Genomic DNA, 19,119 nt, shown 5'->3' with positions numbered 1-19,119 from the left:
AATGTCTGTTCACAATCTTTGCCCATTTTTTAATTGGGTTACTCGTCTTATTAACATATTTGTTTTTTAATTTTGATTTTTATATCCAAAAATGTTATTCACAGTTTTACAAAACTTAATTCAAAGATCCATAGCCCATCCTCCTTTCTTACCTCCATTCTCACTTTCCATCAGCAACTATTTTCAACTTGATTATTTCTTTAAATGTTTACTTCCATATTTCTGAGTAGCATGCTTACACTGTTATTTCTTGACTTTTCACCCCACTTACTGACTTCCTGCTAGATCTAATAGGTGAAAGTGAAACTCACTCAGTGATTATGTTCCTAAGGTGGAGAAGACTGGCCTGTGGTGAGACAGAATGGAGTAGCATAGTGGCTGAGACTTAAAGGGTAGACTCTAGAGCTAAAATGTCTGGGGTTGAATCCTGGGATTATACCTCACTGAAAGTGAGACCTGCATAGGTTAGCTGACGTCTGTGTGCCTCAATAGGAAATAAAATGGGAGAATAATAGTATCACTTTATAGGGTTGTTTTTAAAATTAAATGACCTTAGTGATGTAAAGCACTTAGAATCTATACATTCTATGGATTAGTTATTATTTAGTATGTATTATTATGTGTTAGTTATTATTATTATGAACATGCTCCCCACGAACATATTCTCCTTCCCATTTTCCCTATATAGTTACATTACAGCTTTTGCTATATCAGCATTTAGTCTTTATGTTATCATGACTATAACTATTATCCACAGCTGAGCCATATAATATACTGTGATTACATTTCCTTTCTTGTATGAATTTTGGCTTTCTCTGGTTAATAAATGTCTCAGGTTTACATTTGTTATTTTTTTTTATGATTTTATTTATTTATTTGACAGACAGATCATAAGTAGGCAGAGAGGCAGGCAGAGAGAGAGGAGGAAGCAGGCTCCATGCTGAGCAGAGAGCCTGATGCGGGGCTTGATCCCAGGACCCTGGGATCATGACCCAAGCCAAAGGCAGAGGCTTTAACCCACTGAGCCACTGAGGCACCCCACATTTGTTATTTTAATGTGAACCTATTACCAATTTATCCCTCTTGCTAAATTTTCATAAATCTCTTAAAAGGTTCAAATATATCGAGTACTCTAACAGTTTCATCTTCTGAGAGGCATATCTCCCACTACCCTTTCACTCACTTGCTCTTATCTGGACCAGTTACTTTCTAAGCTTACTGCAAGATTTAAGAACACAGCACTTAAAAGTTAATGATGCCGTGTGTGCATAAGTGATACTTATGTACTAGTGAGCTTTATAGGAGGAGGACGATCTGGCCAAGTCATTTCATCAGGAGACTTCCTTTCATTGGTAGACTCCAAGACTCTTTTGAAGTCTTTTCTTTGGAGCTGGTCAGAGTGGAATTGTCTCATCTCCTATCTAGAGGATGCAAGCATAGTCGCCAGGATTCTGGAAGATGAGTGAAAGAAGATGGATGGCAATCTCACCATTTAGTATGTAGACTTTCAAGACTTAATCGTTCTGTTTTCAACATGGTAGCCTCATCCTTATTGGAACCCAATGTGCATGTCTCCAGAGTCTCTCTGGTTGGATCCTCTGAAAGGTGAAACGCTAAGCTTCTGCTATGGTTGGGGAAGAACAGTCACCTGGGTATCAGGTCACCTGATTATTACTCAAACTTCCAATCAGGGCTTCTGTTCACCTCCATTTTAAGAGGTAAGACTCATCAACTTTGGAACATTTTTGGGCTTGTATTGGGCTTGCTTCTGGATTTAGTGAACCAGTTTATCATCCAAACTAAAACACTTCTGAAAGTGAAAGAGAACACTTAATAATTATGGAAGTGCAGCAGATGTAAAACTTACTAACCTGGGCAAGTCAGGATGGTGACCCTAGAATTCATCCAACTGCTTTCTTGCATCTAAACTTTTGTTATTATTGCCTTGTTAGTGCTTTTGTTCTGATAATTTAGTGCCATTTTGTATCCCTTTACTGTCACGTTTGTGAGGTTCTAAGAAAGGGCGATAGCGTACACATGTGTTCAGTCCATCAGCTTTCAGATGGCAGCCTCCATTCTTTCTTCTTTATAGATGAAGAAAGTAGGTATGGAGGATATATGTGACTGTAGTGAGAACTCTTTGGGTTTTCAGCAACAGAAACCTAGCCTGAACTAGCTTAAGCAGAGAACTTGTTAGCCTACCAAATCCAAAGAAGGGCTGAACAGTCATGTCATGGGAAAAGCTGGGATAGAGCTGGTTATTAGCGACTCCTAGAATTAGGAATTGAAGTGCTCCATTTCTTGTCTCTGCTTCTTCTGTATTTCACCTTTGTTCTTTTGCACTAAAGCCCAGCTTTCCTCCTGTGGCAGCACTATGACCATGGACAGCGGCCCAGTGTTGCTCTTACATCCGACACTCAGAGAGTCCCTCCCTGGCCCCACATGCAAAAGTTGCAGGGAAGAAACTTAATGTTGCAGTGAAGATCAGATGCCCGTCTCCAGATCAACTTGGTTGGGCCAGGTGGGGTATGTGGAAATGCTGTTTTGTGTAAAACTGTGTTCAGCCTCCACGATACCCATCTATGAGGGAAGAAGTGGGGGTCAGTGCCTAGGAGTGGGGGTTAGTCCCATAGATTTCCTCAACGGTAACTTGGCCAGATGCATTTGACAGTAGTGATGGATTTGAGAAATAGAGCTGAAAAGATTACAACTCAGTACCTTACTGTGACTGCTAAAATATCAATGTTCAACCTTTTCTAGTGATAACGTAAGTGACAGTTTGGAAGCCCTGACATTTAAGACTGCTCCCTCTCTGCCTCTTCTGCATAATCATTTACATAGATCTACATATGTTAGAACTTGGTTCATCTTCCTCTTCTGCATCAGACCTACACAGTTTTATTTTCTGTAGGTTAGCCTATTCCTTATCCTTTTTATCTGATTGAGAAAGACAAAGAATGAAGTATTATTATTCAAACTCAGAATTTTAAAATGTTATTTCTCTATTTTTAATTATTAATAATTATTTTAATTAACATATAATGTATCATTTGTTTCAGGGGTACAGGTGTGTGATTCATCAGTCTTACACACTTCATAGCACTCACCATAGCACATACCTTCCCCAGTGTCCATCGCCACACCGGCCACCCCCCTAATCCCCCCCTCCACTCCACCAACCTTCCGTTTGTTTCCTGAGATTAAGAGTCTGTTATGGTTTGTCTCCCTCTGTGGTTCTGTCTTGTTTCATTTTTTCCTCTCTACCCCTATGATCCTCTGCCTTGTTTCTTAAATTCTGCATACAGGTGAAATCATATGATAATTGTCTTTGATTGGCTTATTTCGCTTAGCATAATACCCTCTAGTTCCATCCACGTCATTGCAAATAGCAAGATTTCGATTTTTGATGCATAATATGCATCAAAATATATATATATATTTTTGCAATATATTTTGCATATATATAAATATAATGCATAATATCCCATTGCGTGTGTATACATGTGCATGTGTGTGTAGATGTATACCACATCTTCTTTATCCATTCATCTATTGATGGACATCTGGCCTCTTTCCATAGTTTGCCTATTGTGGACATTGCTGCTATAAACATTCGGGTGCGCGTGCCTCTTCGGATCACTACATTTGTATCTTTAGGGTAAATACCCAGTAGTGTGATTGCTGTGTCATAGGGTAGCTCTGTTTTCAACTTTCTGAGGAACCTCCATACTGTTTTCCAGAGTGGCTGCACCATCTGTAATTTCCTGACTTATTAATTTTAGCCATTCGGACTGGTATAAGGTGGTATCTAACTGTGGTTTTGATTTTTATTTCCCTCATGCCAAGTGATGTTGAGCACTTTTTCATGCATCTCTTGACCATTTGGATGTCTTCTTTGCAAACTGTATGTTCATGTCTTCTGCCCATTTCTTGACTGGATTATTCTTTGTGTGTAGAGAATTTTAAAATGTTAAAGGTGAAAAAGGCTTTAGAGACCATTTAACTTGTATTTCATAAAAATTTCCCTTGGCTTGTTAACCTTGCGAGTTGTTCCTCTGACATAAGGTCTTCATGGTCAAATAAGTTTGGAAGATGCTACATACAACTATGTATTTTCCTCTTGGCGATTAGGTACATGTTAACCTATTAAAGGGTCTGAGAAGGCCTTCAGCAAAGAAAACTAACAATTTCTTCAACTCATTTACCAAGGAACCCTTTCTTCATTATAAGCATGCCAAGTGGGGCGCCTGGGTGGCTCATAGGGTTAAGCCTCTGCCTTCGGCTCAGTCATGATTTCAGGGTCCTGGGATCGAGCCCTGCATTGGGCTCTCAGCTCAGCAAGGAGCCTGCTTCTCCCTCTCTCTCTTCCTACTTCTCTGCCTACTTGTGATCTCTGTTAAATAAATTAAATGTTTTTTTTTTTTTTTTTAAAAACATGCCAAGTAATAATGTTCCATAGAAGATACCTTGGGAAATAATCCAACTGTCTCGTTTTGTGAATGAGGAAAGTTCATGAAGAGACAAGTGGTTGTAAGTTTCCAAAGCTAATGCCAGGAAGAACTAGCACTCATTTCCAGTTGTTCCTGGTAGCTTAGCTTACCTTGGCCAAGTGCTAATAAAAGGATAGCATCTCTTCCTCTTCCTTCTACTTTATTCACTCATTCACCTGGAACAAGTTTCGTCGTCTTCTCCAGGGTGTCTTAGGTGACATCATAAAGGAAGCACAAATTAAGCACCCCATTTGGGAATGTCTGCTGTCAGCTCCCTTTCTGTATATCAGACCCAACACACTTTTATTTATAACAAAGTATTATAACAGATATTTTGGTGTTTCCCTTTATTCTCCTGGAATGAAATTTATAGCTTCTTAACCTACATATATATTTTAAAAATCAATATAATGTCATAACTATAATATGAAGAAGGAATAAAAGGATATTTGTTTATAATAAAATAACATATATTTTAATACATCAGTGTCTAGGCTAGCTCTAAGATACAATGAACTCTATTTGGTTGCTCTTATATGTAGACCCATAATGAATGTAACACCTACAAATACAAAATCATACAGGTATCTTATGCTAACAGCTCAGAAGTACATTGTAGAGCTTGATTTTCCAAAAGAGTAAACTAGGGGCGCCTGGATGGCTCAGATGGTTAAGCATCTGCCTTTGGCTCAGGTTGTGATTTACAGGGTCCTGAGATCGAGCCCCACATTAGGCTCCCAGCTCAGCAGGAAGTCTGTTTCTCCCTTTCTCTCTGCCTCTTCCCCTGCTTTTGCTCTCTCTCTCTCTCTCTCAAATAAATAAAAATCTTCAAAAGAGTAAACGACTCCAAGGTCACCTGGTGGCTCAGTGGGTTAAAGCCTCTGCCTTCAGCTCAGGTCATGATCTCAGGGTCCTGGGATTGAGTCCAGCGTCGGGCTCTCTGCTCAGCAGGGAGCCTGCTTCCTCCTCTCTCTCTGCCTGCCTCTCTGCCTACTTGTGATCTCTGTCAAATAAATAAATAAAATCTTAAAAAAAAAGGTAAACAACTCTGTATAAAATTCTAAACAAATGAAAATACTGTCTTCTCTTAGTTTATATGGTAGTTGCAGTCCTGAAAAATTCATTGTATACTGAAACTCTAAAAATACTTTGAGCATTTGCTATGTGATAGCACTTATATCTCAGTGCTTTCCATTAATTCACTTAATCTTCATATCCATTTAGGTATGATTAATATCCCCATTTTACACATGAAGAAGCTAAGACAGAAAAGAGAAGTAACTTATGTGGCAGCTAGTAGGTGGCAGAGTGGAGGTAGAGAAACCAGGCAGCACGGCTCAGGGCTCCATGTTTAGTGACTGTCATCTGAAGGACTCAGAGACCATGTCACTCGGGCATTTTCTGCACAGATCATGGCTAACAGAAGGCTGCTTCAGATCCTGGAAATCTGATACCCAAAAGGAAAATGGGCGAGACTACCTCCTGACAGCTTATTTACTGTCTGCCCTGGGGAAGGATGGAACAGTGAGAGGAGAGTGTTTGGGGCTGGCCTTGGACCCAGGTACCCTAACCTCCCAGGACCTGCCAGAACGAACTCTTCAGAGAGCAGAGACAGGAAACAATTCTGGCTTCCTTTCACCCCACCTCATGTTCCATGATCTCTTGCCAAAAGTTCAGGCCAACCACCGACTACACCATCCAGAAACTTCCCATAATGTACACAGAATTGAAAAAAGCAGGGAACAGACCAAACACCTTGAAGGCTGCTATGCTGGGGAGTGAGATTCCTGGGACTTTCCTTCCGCCCTGCTTCCTGATCAGAATCGATTCTTCTTCTGATACTCAGATGGGCCTCTGGGTTGCAATTAGAAGTGGGTTGCCCACTTCTCTTTGCTCTGTCCTCTGAAAGAAGTTCTTAGTGTACCCTCCTTGGGATGACATGAAATGACAGTTAGGATTGATGCCCTGGGGTCTGTTCCAGCTCATTGCTCATCATCACCCCATGGTTTGTTTGCTCTTGGCAAATCTGCTCTGAAGAAATTGCATGTTCTCTGAGGTTTAGCATTTAATAATAATACAACATTTATCAAGGGCTTATTGTATGCCAGGCAAAGCACCAGGTTTTCACATTCATGATCTCGTGGAATCCTCCTAACAACCCTTTGAGATAAATATGCTTATTAACTCTATTTACAGGCAAGAAAATTGAGGTCCAGAATGTTTACATTTAAATGCACAGCTCGAACAGTCAGTCCGAGGTAGAAGTGGGGGCAGAGAGAGTTTACCTCATTGCCAGCTTGGCTATTGGGACGGAACCAACTCGAACCAGCCTGAGATGGTATTTGAGGAAGGGGCAAACTGTTACAGGTATATTGGGACAGACTCGTGTTCCTAGGACTTCTGTTTCCTTAACCATTGTACTTTCTTCACCTCTGTAATTCTCCAGGGTTGACAGGTACTCGGTCAGTCAGCACAGTAAAGGAACTACAGCTGGAGAGGTCTTCCGAAATGCACATCTGCTGAGGTCCAGTCCCCAGCGAACCTTTTCACCCTGGTGCATGAGCTAAAGAGCAGGTTCCTTCACACGAGGCTCTTTATGTCTTGGATCCCCCCGACTTCTATCTCTTCCTCTTCCTTCCTTCTCAAACGCCCTGACAGCCTCGTGCCAGCCCAAATCCCCTGCATACTGTTTATTGCCTCCACATCTTTGTCCCTACTATTTCTTTTTTTTTTTAATTAAAGATTTTCTTTATTTATTTGAGAGAGAGAAAGCAGGCATGCACATGGTGGGGGGAGGCATTGGGAGGAGAGCAGAGGGAGAGGGAGAAGCTGGCTCCCTGCTGAGCAGTCCCTACTATTTCTTATGCCTCGAATGCCTTCTTTTCCCCTCACCTGTCCATCTGATAAGCTTTAATTCATCCTTTTGGACTCTACTTAAATTTTATACTCCATGGAAAGCCTTTCCTGATTTCTCAGGTAAGATTAGCAATCACGGGGCGCCTGGGTGGTGCAGTCAGTTAAGCAGCCAGCCCTTGGTTTCGGCTCAGGTCATGATCTCAAAGGTCGTGAGATGGAGCCTGGGCATGCCCTTCACTCAGGGAGGAGTCTGCTTAAGACTTTCTCTCCCTCTGTCCCACCCACCCCCCATCCCAAATCACACTTTTATCTCTCTCTCTCAAATAAATAAGTAAATCTTTAAAAAATAATAATAATAATCCCTTCTTCAGGCTCTGTAGCACTCCACATATCAGCTCCGGGCTAGAGTAGATATTGAAATAATTTGTTCATGTCTCATGTCACCAGGGGACTGAGTCCCTGAACACGCTAGCCACTAGTTTCTTTTAATTGTGGTAAACGATACATAAGACAGAATTTACCGTCTTAACCATTTTTATGTGTACAGTTCAGTAGCTTTAAATATATTCACACTCCAGCACTGCCACCCATCCTCGGAACTCTTTTCATCTTGCGAAACTGAAACTCTGCACCCATTAAACACGAGCTCTCCGTTTTCCTCTCTCTCGGCCCCTGGCAACCACCATCCTCTCTGTCTCTGTGAATTTGACTACTCATTCCATTCGCTTTTCTATTCCTCAAGTCTCACACGGTGCTTTGCACAAAATAAGTACTTAATGAACGTTTGTTGAGAGAGTGCATGAAATCTTTTCTCCAAGAGGCATGGAACACATCTCCTCATCCCTTTGTACCTGCCTTTGTGATAAATAGATTTCCTAGATCTTAACCTGAAAATTCTGGGATTTCCAAGCTCTTCTGGTGTTCATGTTTCCCAAGAGCAGAAGTTGTCCAAACAAGTTCCAGGGAATTTTACCTCCCTTTCTTTAGAAACGCCTAATGTTTTCATCGCAGTTGGTTGCAGACATGCTGTCCCCAGATCAGCGGGGAGAAGGAGTCCTGAGGCAGAGTGACAGGATGAATGCTGATGTGCAGCCAGAACCTTCTGCATTTCAAAACTTGGCTTCTTGACACACACACACACGTGCGTGCGCACATACGCACATACCATAGATATACTATTTATGTACTATATATATATATATATATAGCAGTGTATGTGTGTATCTGTCAAAATTCTAACACATGTATTTCCCTTAATTCCTACCGTCTGGGCAGAGGTTTCTGCCATAATTCTAGCCAACCCAGCAACAGAGGCAGCTGCATTTATTTTAGCCTTTCACTTTCTTAAAGAACGCACGTTGATAGCTTACAACTTTCTCTCCCTTCAGAATCACACTTCGTATACACATGTTTAAGAACAAATTTTTAAAATATTTTGGAGAAAAGATGCAAGGCCAATTCGTGGATCAAAAATGATTTTGATGGATGCCTGGCTGGCTCAGTCACTGGAACATGCAACTCTTGATCTCAGAGAGTTGTGGGTTTGAGCTCCATATTCGGTATAGAGATTACTTAAAAATAAAATCTTTTTTTTTTTTTTAAGATTTTTATTTATCAGAGAGAGAGAGCGCACCCAAGCAGAGGGAGAGGCAGACAGAGGGAGAGGCAGAAGCAGGGTCCTTGCCAAGCAAGGAGCCCAATGTGGGACTCAATCCCAGGACTCTAGGATCATGACCTGAGCTGAAGGCAGACTCTTAACTGACTGAGCCACCTAGGCATCCCTTAAAAATAAAATCTTAAAATGATTCTGACTGGATCCCCTGTCTGGAACATAAAAACCTGATTGTTGAGAGTTAAGAAAATTCCAAGAAGTGTAATAGGTTATCTCCAACTCACGTCACCCTTGTTCCTGGCACTTAGATTTTTCCCAGGCAATGTTGTTACTTTCGAAACTGTGGCATAACTCTTAATCTCCTACCCAGTGTTTTTTTCCTAACCTCCCACACTCCTGCATCCTGGCTGCTTATTAGAGTCACATGGAGAGCATAAAAATCATAAAAACAAATTAAAATTTTTTGAAAGTCCTGAGTCCCAGCCCCTCTGATTCTGATTCTTAGGTATGAGGTGGGGGCCCAGCCGTGTTAAACATTCTCCAGGGGACGGTACTGTGCAACAAGGTTGGAGAACCTCTACACTAGAATGATGGTGTGTGCGGAGGCAAAGTCTGGGCTTTGTAGCCATGCTTCCATGTGGGTGGCAGGGCTTCCTTTTTCTGGTCTAGTCCATGCCATATACATTATCAGTACATAAGGCAAAACCCACCAGCCCCTCTGTGTGTCTGTGACTGGTTTTCTCCGGCCTTTGGTCTAGTTCTCTAACCTTTTCTTCCTGACACATCTTGCAAAGAGCCTAGAATTCCATTGAGCAGATACTCGGGAGAGTGGTCTGTCCTTCCCCTCTGGGAAACTCAAGCTGGACCTGAAGCTGGGTGACCTGGCTGAGCCTGGGGTGATGCAGGATGCCTTAAAGCAAACTGGTGCCCCAAAGGAAAACCAAACCTCACAGCCAGCCAGGAGCCCAGTTACAGCTCTTCCCCCACCCTGCCCGGCTCCATCCAGATAAACAATGTTGATGGTGTGGAGGAAAGGTCACATTTTCTCCACAGCCGCCTCTTGCATATTGGTTTTGCTAGTAACTGCACAAGTTTAAAAGCAGAGTTTGCAGAGTGAGACTTCACAGACGTGGGTTTAAATTCTAGCTGTGTCCTTGAGCATATTGCTGAAAGCCCCCCTAAAACCCCTTTCCCTAGTTTGTTTGTTTGATTTTTTGTTTATGTAGGCTCCACATTGGAGCCCAGCGCAGGGCTTGAGCTCACCACTCGGAAATCAAGACCTGAGCTGAGATCAGGAGTCGGATGTTCAACCGACTGAGACACCACGTGCCCTACCCTCCCCTAACTCATAAACTGGGCCTAATAACACCTACCTCATAGGATTAAATGAGATAATATGTGTGAAAGGCTTAGCACAGTGACTGGAATGTAGTAAACACCCAGTGACCATAGTGAGCCTTCTGCAGGCACGGTCTGATCCCACGTGGGAGGCATTAGGCGCCGGGAGGGGACAGGCCAAGGGTTCCCTCAGCAGGGTGCCTGCACAGAGAGCCTCCAGGGCCAGGAAAGTGGAGCCCTTTCCCCACACGAGGTCACAAGAGTACAGTTTGAAAGCTGGGATCGTAATCACCTTTTATGGACAAAGCTCCCAATCTCCTTTCCCACAAGCCATGGCCTGCTGCCTTTGCACACACTCCGGCCATTTTTCCTGCCTTCTTTGTTCTATTTCCGTGCCTGTGGGGGTGAAGGAAGGCTGCTGCCTTCCTCAGGTTGCTATTTAAAGACGTTCTGAAAGACGCTGCGGCGGTTGCTCCTTGCGCCCCAGCAGTGCTGCTCCTGGCCCTGCAGCTGCGAGCCGGGGGCAGCCGCTATGGGCGCTGGGCTCTGGCCCATCGAACCCTTGCTCGGCGCGCTGTGGCCTCAGCGAGCCTAGGAGCGCCCAGTTACGTGTTGGGTAGCGAAGTCCAGCCACCTGCTTTCTGTTTAGGACTCCTGAGCTGTCACCCCTCAGGGGTTAACCGCACTGGCCGGCTTGGTCTTTGTCCCTCAGCTGCCAACCTGTGTTTGTACCTGTAGCATTTTTGGCACTTGACCGGTTACAGTTTTTCTCCTTGTTCTTCACTGAAAATCATGCTGGTACTCCCTGCATCACCATCCCACACCTTTTCCAATTTACACTCGAGAGACCCTCCCTATTTAAGAGCCAGACATGATCCAGAAAGGGTAAAAATGCCATTTATGTCTAGCTCTGGCAGAAAAAAAATACTTCGGGAATAAAAGGGTTTTGAAAAGCTCAGTAACCTCCAGTTAATAATAATTTCTACCCTGAACTTCAGCATGTTTGAGATTCTCTGTCAGGCATGGATAGAAATCTCTTAGACATTAGTAATCCTGTCTTTCTTTGCCGACCTTCCCCTCACTTTCAGTGAGCCGTCTCAAAAGCCCAGACTTTCTGTTTGAATCAGCCCTAATTTCTTTGTCATACACCCATCAAAGTGAAGGTTTGGGTTTTATCAGTAAAGCGTGTATTCCTCTTCAGGCCAGAGCTCCCTGGATGAGGTCCAAATTGTCTACCTCCATGATGCTTCTCCCACGTATTTTTTTCCTGCCCATTATCTTAGAGAGGTTGCTCACATCCTAGACCTCAGAGCCTGGCTCCTGTCTGCTTGCTCTGCAGAGTTCTTACCGGTGCCCCCAGCCCTATGGAATAGCACGGTCAGTGTTCCCAGACGTCCGGGGCCGCCACTGGCCCTGACTCCTGCACTCAGACTGCGTTAAATCTCTTTACCTCATCTTACACCTTTTCTTCTAATTCCTCTGCATTTATTCATCTTCCTGACACCTTTCCATGGGACTCTACTCTTTCATTTTTAGAGGCGTACCTTTCCCCTCGTCTTTGTGGCCCCGTGGTGGTAAACCCAATTATTTCAATGTCAGAATAATAATAGCAACAATACTTTGAATTATACATCCCTTGGCTTATTATAGCAGAGTACACTCTCACATGCGTTATCTTGTTTGATCCCACAGTCAGCTTGTAAGGTAAGAAGTGTGTTTTCTGCTTCCCACTTTGACAAAGGGACAGTAATAACCCCTTCAAGAGGCAGAATAGCGTAGTAGCTCCTAAAGAACATTGGCTCCAAGTGAGGCTGCCTGGTTGAATCTGGGCTCTGCCCTTTACTACCTGTGCGACCGGGGCAGCTGGAGATAATGATGGTACCTCTCTCATTGTGGTGTTGTGAGGAGTGAGTGAGTGCCTATAGAGAATATGCCTAGAACCGTACCTGGCACATAACAGCTTTTATGTAAGATTTAACTATTGTTATTATACATTCATTCATTTACTTGTCCAAAATTTACTACACAGCAGAGCTGCTCCATGCCAGGCTCTGTCCTCGGCCTCACTGAGAGAAGAGTAAAAAGAAGGACACAGAGATTACGGTACTTATGGGGGAGACTGACAAACCCCCACTTATTTAGCACTCACCATATGCCAGTCTCTGTGCTTGGATCTTTATAGACATTAACTCTCATTCTTTACACCATCCTTAAAAGGCGGCAGTGTTACTCCATTTTACAGTTGAGATCACTGAGGTTCTGAGAGCTGAAGTTGTTTGCTCCAGATTCCCCAGCTAGTGATTGGGAGCACCATCATTTGCCTCCCCCAGTTCACCTGCCTCCGGGCCATTAGGTTCAGCTCTGCACATCTGTCTCCCTGCTCTGGAGGTGAGCTCCTCAAGGACGGGCACAAGTCCTTGCTACCCAGAGTGCTTAGCAAAGCCTCCTGCACATGCTTTGGGAAAAGGTGGTTGAGTTGTGCTCTGTTGATGATCCTTGACTCTCTGTACTTGAGTTCCATCTGTCCACTCTCACTTCCCTTAGCCACCAAGTCAGTCACTGGTCTTAACACTGAGGGACAGTGGTCAAAATGAAGACCCTTAGTAGTTGGCCTGTGGCTTCCTGACAGATTCCTACTACACCAGATCTTTTATTCTAGCATGTTATAAACAGAACTAGTTGGATTCTGGGGTGTCTTCCTCTTCTGGGCACCAGTCTAGAGACTCTTTTTGCTGGGCCGTTTCCCACCACGAGCTCCATTCTCCGCGCCCCCCCCCCCCATTCTCCTGTCTGCCCCTCCCTTTTATTTCAGTGTCTAACTTCCCTGTTTCTGTCCTTGTGCCCAATATTTATTAGCCACAAAGGAGCCACAAGGGGTGGGGATAGGATTGGGTGGAATTGAGCTTTCTTTCCTTCTGATCTTTTCTCTTTTTTTTTTGCCTCACATGTTGGTTCTGTGGGAAGATGAAGCTCTAAGTACAGTTATTGTGTGCTAGCGTTTAACTATTTTATTCTTTTGTATTTAGCAACCCATTTTTCCCTTCAATATTAAGAAATTATAGATGGAAAATCCTCTGCTAGATAGCATCTTTGCAAAGCTCATATTTCTGTAAATGTCTTACTTGGGACCATTTGTATTGTGTCTTATCGATCCACATGATAACAGAAGACTAGCAGTTTCATCCACCTAAGTTCTCTTTGTAAAAGTGGCATCTACAACACACACACACACACACACACACACACACACACACACCCACCCCCACCACCACCACCACCACCACCACCACCACCACCCCCCATCCTCCCCCTTCCTCTCCAGGTATCAGTTCTTTTCCAGACACTTTTCATACTTAGAATCTCAGTACTTGCTTAAGATATCCTGGCCTAAGAACTTCTCGGATGGTGGAAATGTTTCTTTCAACCATCAGCTACAAAAAGCTAAGCCAGATTTCCTCTGGATGAAATGCACCCACCCCCACTCACACCTGTACCCCCTCTCTGTTTCCTGGGAGTCCTTGGGCCTCGATGCAGAGGGTGGGGGATGAAGAGCAGGTGTGTTGAATTCTTAATGAAAGGTTTCCTCCATGGGATTGCCTATATCCTGCCCACCACAGTGGCTTCTGTCAGTAGCTTTACCTTTGAACTCTCCTTGTATTCAACCCCTGATCCGTGGGATTTGGTGACAATCCCCGGCTGGCAGGAAGCTTTGATCCTTGGGGAGTCCAGAGGAAGTCCTTGTGATGTGTGGGATCCCCAGTGTTACAAGGATTGGGAAGGAGCCTTTCCAGGATGGGTTGCTAAAATAGACCCATTAATTAAGAAGGAGCCTTTGCCTAACAGTTACCCAAAAAAGGAGATCCGGTAACTGATAACAAGGAGCTCAGCACTCCTCAAGTATGAAGTGGTGTTTGCACAAGCATTATTGTTATTTTAAGGACACGTTAGTGCCAAGGGGAAAATTCCTGCCCACACCAGGAAGGAGCCGAGTACCTTAGCAGAATAGAATGCCTTAGAACCTCCCTCTTTAACAAGTAAAAGCTAACCTTATTTTGAATGTTAGGAGGCTCTGGGAAAAATTCTCAAAGATATTTCTGAGTAGGAGAAAGATTCCTCTAGAAGAAGAAGAAAAAAAGATGACCTTGTAATAAACAGTGGGAACTCTAGAATTTCTCGGTAAGAGACACTTTGGACTGAACGCCATTGGACCGGATGTCAGGAGACTTGTCTTTTAGCCCCATAGTAAGCAGGCCAGGTTTGCTTCAAATCTGCATTTATTTGAGGTGGCTTAAGGTTGCAGGGACTTGCTAAAGTTTCCCCAAGCCACTCCATGGTGCCAGCCACCCTTTGGCTACAAATAAAAGTCAGACTGAAATCCCTTTCACAGGGTGGGGAATGTTCTCCCTCCGCCCACCTCTATAGGCAGAAATCACTTCCTTTGCTTCCACAGAAGTGTGGAGCTTATCGTTAGATCATAGTGTCTAGGATGTGTGTGTGTGTGTGTGTGTGTGTGTGTCTCTCTCTCTCTCCCTCTCCCTGCTAGGCCGTAGCTGCCAAAGGGTAGGGTTTGTGCATTATTCATCCTTTTATCACCAGCACACTGCCTGGGCACGAAGTAGGCCCTTAATAATGATTATTGGATGAGTGAGTAATCATGAGGCAGTAGCTCTAGGAGTCATGTCTTTCGGGAATCATCTCTTCTATTCACACTGCCAGCCTCGAGGAAAGAGAGGTTACCAAAGGGCAGTGGGGATAGCATCCTCCTCCTCTCCCCCCAAGTTTTTTCCTTTCTTTCACCATTTCTGTCTCCCTCAACTTGTCATTTTTGTATTACTTGCTGTTAATGTTCTAAGTAGAGATTTTTTTTTTTTTTTAAGATTTTATTTAATAGACAGAGAAAGAGAGAACACAAGCAGGGAGAGCAGCAGATGGTGGAAATGCTCCCCACTGAGCAGGGAGCCCAATGCAGGACTCAGTCCCAGGACCCCAAGATCAAGACCTGAGCTGAAAGCAGATACTTTACCAAATGAGCCACCCAGGTGCCCTAAGTAGAGAAAATTTTAGATGTGAAATTATTAGCACAAATTATACACTTCATCTTTATATTGTGTAATGCCAATTTTAAATACAAATATAAGATCATTGAACTTGGGGTGCCTGGGTGGCTCAGTGGGTTAAAGCCTCTGCCTTCAGCTCAGGTCAGGATCCCAGGGTCCTAGGATGGAGCCCCGCATCGGGCTGTCTGCTCAGCCGGGAGCATGCTTCCTCCTCTCTCTCTGCCTGCCTCTCTGCCTATTTGTGATCTCTCTCTCTCTCTGTGTGTCAAATAAATAAATAAATAAATAAATAAATAAATCTTTAAGGGAAAAAAAAAAGATGTTCTTAGAATTTTTAGTTTTCATTGAATGAGAAACTGGCCAGGAGTATCATGAGTTCCTGTCATTTCTGCTCACCATCTCCAGTCCACTTCCTGTTCCTAAAATGTGACCTCTGTTTTCTATAACCTTTCTTTATACTGTCTCTGTGCTGTTAGGACACTGACTGTATTTTGTTCTGTAATCTTTATTTCTGTGTATGACTTACCTTCCCTACCAGACAGTAAGCCTTTAAAGTCAGGCTATTTATCTCTTTTACTTATCAAATGGTGTTATGGAAAACCTTTGCCTAGGGGTGCCTGGGTGGCTCGGTTGTTAAGCGTCTGTCTTTTGGCTCAAGTCATGATCTCACGGTCCTGGGACTGAGCCCTGCGTCCGGCTCCATGCCCAGCAGAAAGCCTGCCTCTCCTTCTCCCACTCCTCCTGCTTGGGTTCCCTCTCTCTGAGTGTCTCTCTCTGTCAAATATATAAATAAAATCTTTAAAAACAAGACAAAACAAAAACCTTTGCCTAGGAGTTAATTCAGTTAAGCAAAAAGCTTTATTTATTTTTTAGTAGGTAAATATATTCATAAAATACAATATTTAAAAGGGACAAGAGTATGTAATTCCCCCATTTCCTTCTCCAGTTACCTTCCCTGGAGGCAGCCAGTTTTGTTTATTTGTTTGTTTTAAGATTTTATTTATTTATTTATTTGACAGAGAGGGAGAGAGTACAAGCAGGCCGAGGCCGAGGGAGAAGCAGACTCCACTGAGCAAAGAGCCTGATGTCGGGCTCAGTCCTTGGACCCTGGGATCACAACCTGAACTGAAGGCAGACGCTTAACCTACTGAGCCACCCAGGTGCCCCAAGCAGCCAGTTTCATAATATATTTTTTTTTTTCTTCAGAGACGGTCCATGTTTATAGTACATAGGCTATTATATATATTTTTTTACATGGTTTTCACAAAAGTGAAAAAAATCATTGAATGTCTATATTTTCTTATTTCTTTTTTTTCTGATCTTCCTCCTTTTTGGAAATTATACATTGGCATAGACTTCAGGGTATGGCCATTGCTTGAAGTTCCAAAGTACAGAAAGGAGCCCCTGGCTGGCTCAGTCAGTAGAAGAGCATGTGACTCTTGCTCTCAGGGTCATGAGTTCAAGCCCCATGTCGGGCATGGAACCTACTTTAAAAAAATAAAATAAAATAATGAGATAATCCTTTAAAAATAACTAAATAAAACAAAGTGGTGAGAGGAAAAGTTTTAGAGACCTTTTGGACCAATTATTGTCAGAGGTGCTTGCATATAGTGACATAAATCCAACTTGATTCATGTTAGGTGGCGTTGTTAGTGAATAGAAACAATACAGCATAGCATAGTAGTTAAGATTACAGATCCTCTTCCAAGCAAAATACAAAATCCAGAAACCATAAAGGAAAAATTAATTTAACTACATCAAAAATGCAGATTTCGGGGTGCATGCGTGGCTCAGTAAGTTAAGCCTCTGCCTTCAGCTCAGGTCATGATCTCAGGGTCCTGGGATCAAGCCTGCTTACTGCTCTCTCTCTGCCTGCCTCTCTGCCTACCTATGATCTCTCTCTCTGTTGAATAAATAAATCTTAAAAAAAAAAATGTAGGGGTGCCTGGGTGGCTCAGTGGGTTAAAGCCTCTGCCTTCAGCTCAGGTCATGATCCCAGGGTCCTGGGATTGAGCCCTGCATCGGGCTCTCTGCTCAGCGGGGAGCCTGCTTCCCCCTCTCTCTCTGCCTACCTGCCTCTGCCTACTTGTAATCTCTGTCAAATGAATAAATCTAAAAAAATAAAATATTAAATTAAATTAAAATATAGATTTCTCCACTGGAAAAAAATTTCACAAAGAAAAAATGCCAACTATGACAAACAATATTTTCAACTTAAATAATAGACCTTTTTTTATATACAGAGAGCTCTTACAAATCAGTAAAGTTCAGTTACTCATACCAGAATAAAATAGAGTTTATTAGATGTAAATTTAAAACAGCATGATGATATTTTTCACTTAGTGGATAAGCAAAGATAAACAATTAACAGTACACAGCACTGATGTGAATTTAGTGTTATGTGGAAATGTAAATTATTGCAACTCTCTGGCTACCTTTGTCACAATTTTATGTGTGGATTACCTTTGACCCAAAGATTCCATTTCTAGATATTGGTCCTATAGATACACTTGTTCATGTCTGCAAATACTTAGGTAACAGAGTGTTTATTGCAGCAATATTTGCAATATCAAAAATAAAAAAATGAGTTTCATTGGCAGAAAAATAAATTGTGTGACATTCGTCCTATGCAGCCATTTTTAAAAAAAAGTATTTCTCTATGTGCCAGTTATACAAAAGATCTTCAAAATAGAATAAGTCAGCTGGGATGATGGCATATAATAGCATAAAATACAGTTCTGTGGTTTTAAAGGGGAGAAAGGCACATACATACATATGCTTAAAAATATCTAGAACATTTCTCAGTTACACAGGATTCCCTCTGAGAAAGGAAACTAAGAGCCTGGAGTAGAAGAGAGGCTTTGATTTTTGGGGTTTTTTTGTTTGTTTGTTTGTTTAGATTTTATGTATTTGTTTGTTTGTTTATTTGACAATGATACAGCGAGAGAGGGAACACAAGCAGAGGGAGTGGGAGAGGGAGAAGCAGGACTGAGCCACCCAGGTGCTTGAGCTTTTTTTTAAAGTAGGCTTCACTCCCAATGTAGAGTCCAACACAGGGCTTGAACTTGCAACCCTCAGGTCTCCTGAGATTGAGACCTGAGCTGAGATCAAGAATCAGACTCTATACCAACTGAGCCACCCAGGCGCCCCTCCCTGAGACTTATTTTTTAACATGTACTTTTTTGTACTGTATTACCTTTTCAGTAAAAATAAACAACACAGAGTCTGGATGTTTAAAATCTGGCTCCCCCATTTTTTTAGCTGAGTAATTTTGGGATGTTATGTAACCCTCTAATCTTCTATATTTTCATCTGTAAAATGGGGCTAATGTCTTTATATGACTCGCATAAAAGTTGGATAATATATGAAAAATACCTCTTATAGTACCCGATCCAGGAATAGTAGCTTTTAAGGCAAAGAGCCCTAGACCAGAAGTAATTTCACAGGGAGCTGAAGTCAAGTCACGTGACGTCCATGACCTGGTGTCTTTAGTCTCTAGTTCGGCTAGCTGATCCCTAAGGCCCCTACCTCTGAGTTTACCTGTTCGTTTGAAAGCTGTTTCCTGCTAGAAGTTGTAACTCCAAAGCCAGGAGGATTTGGGAGGAAATTAGGAGCTCCTTGGAGTAGGTGCTTTGGCACCCTCCCAGTTCCATACCAGAGCCCAAGATGAGAGCACTGGATGGGAAAGATGGGTGTGGCTCTATGGCTCTATCTACACAGCCCTCTCCCTCGTTTCCTGTTGCAGCGTTGCAATTGAAAAAAAAAA

The 19,119-nt window shown here is 42.8% G+C and overlaps 1 protein-coding gene across 1 annotated transcript in view; it reads left to right on the top strand.

Moving 5' to 3' along the window:
• The window catches only part of TANGO6 (transport and golgi organization 6 homolog), a 180,663-nt gene that overhangs the window by 160,300 nt on the left and 1,244 nt on the right, over nt 1-19,119 (top strand). The gene's annotated exons all lie outside the window — the stretch shown is intronic.

The sequence above is a fragment of the Meles meles genome, chromosome 19 (assembly GCF_922984935.1).
Source record: "Meles meles chromosome 19, mMelMel3.1 paternal haplotype, whole genome shotgun sequence".
NCBI classification, from domain to species: Eukaryota; Metazoa; Chordata; class Mammalia; order Carnivora; family Mustelidae; genus Meles; species Meles meles.
This window is presented reverse-complemented; position numbering and strand designations above follow the sequence as displayed.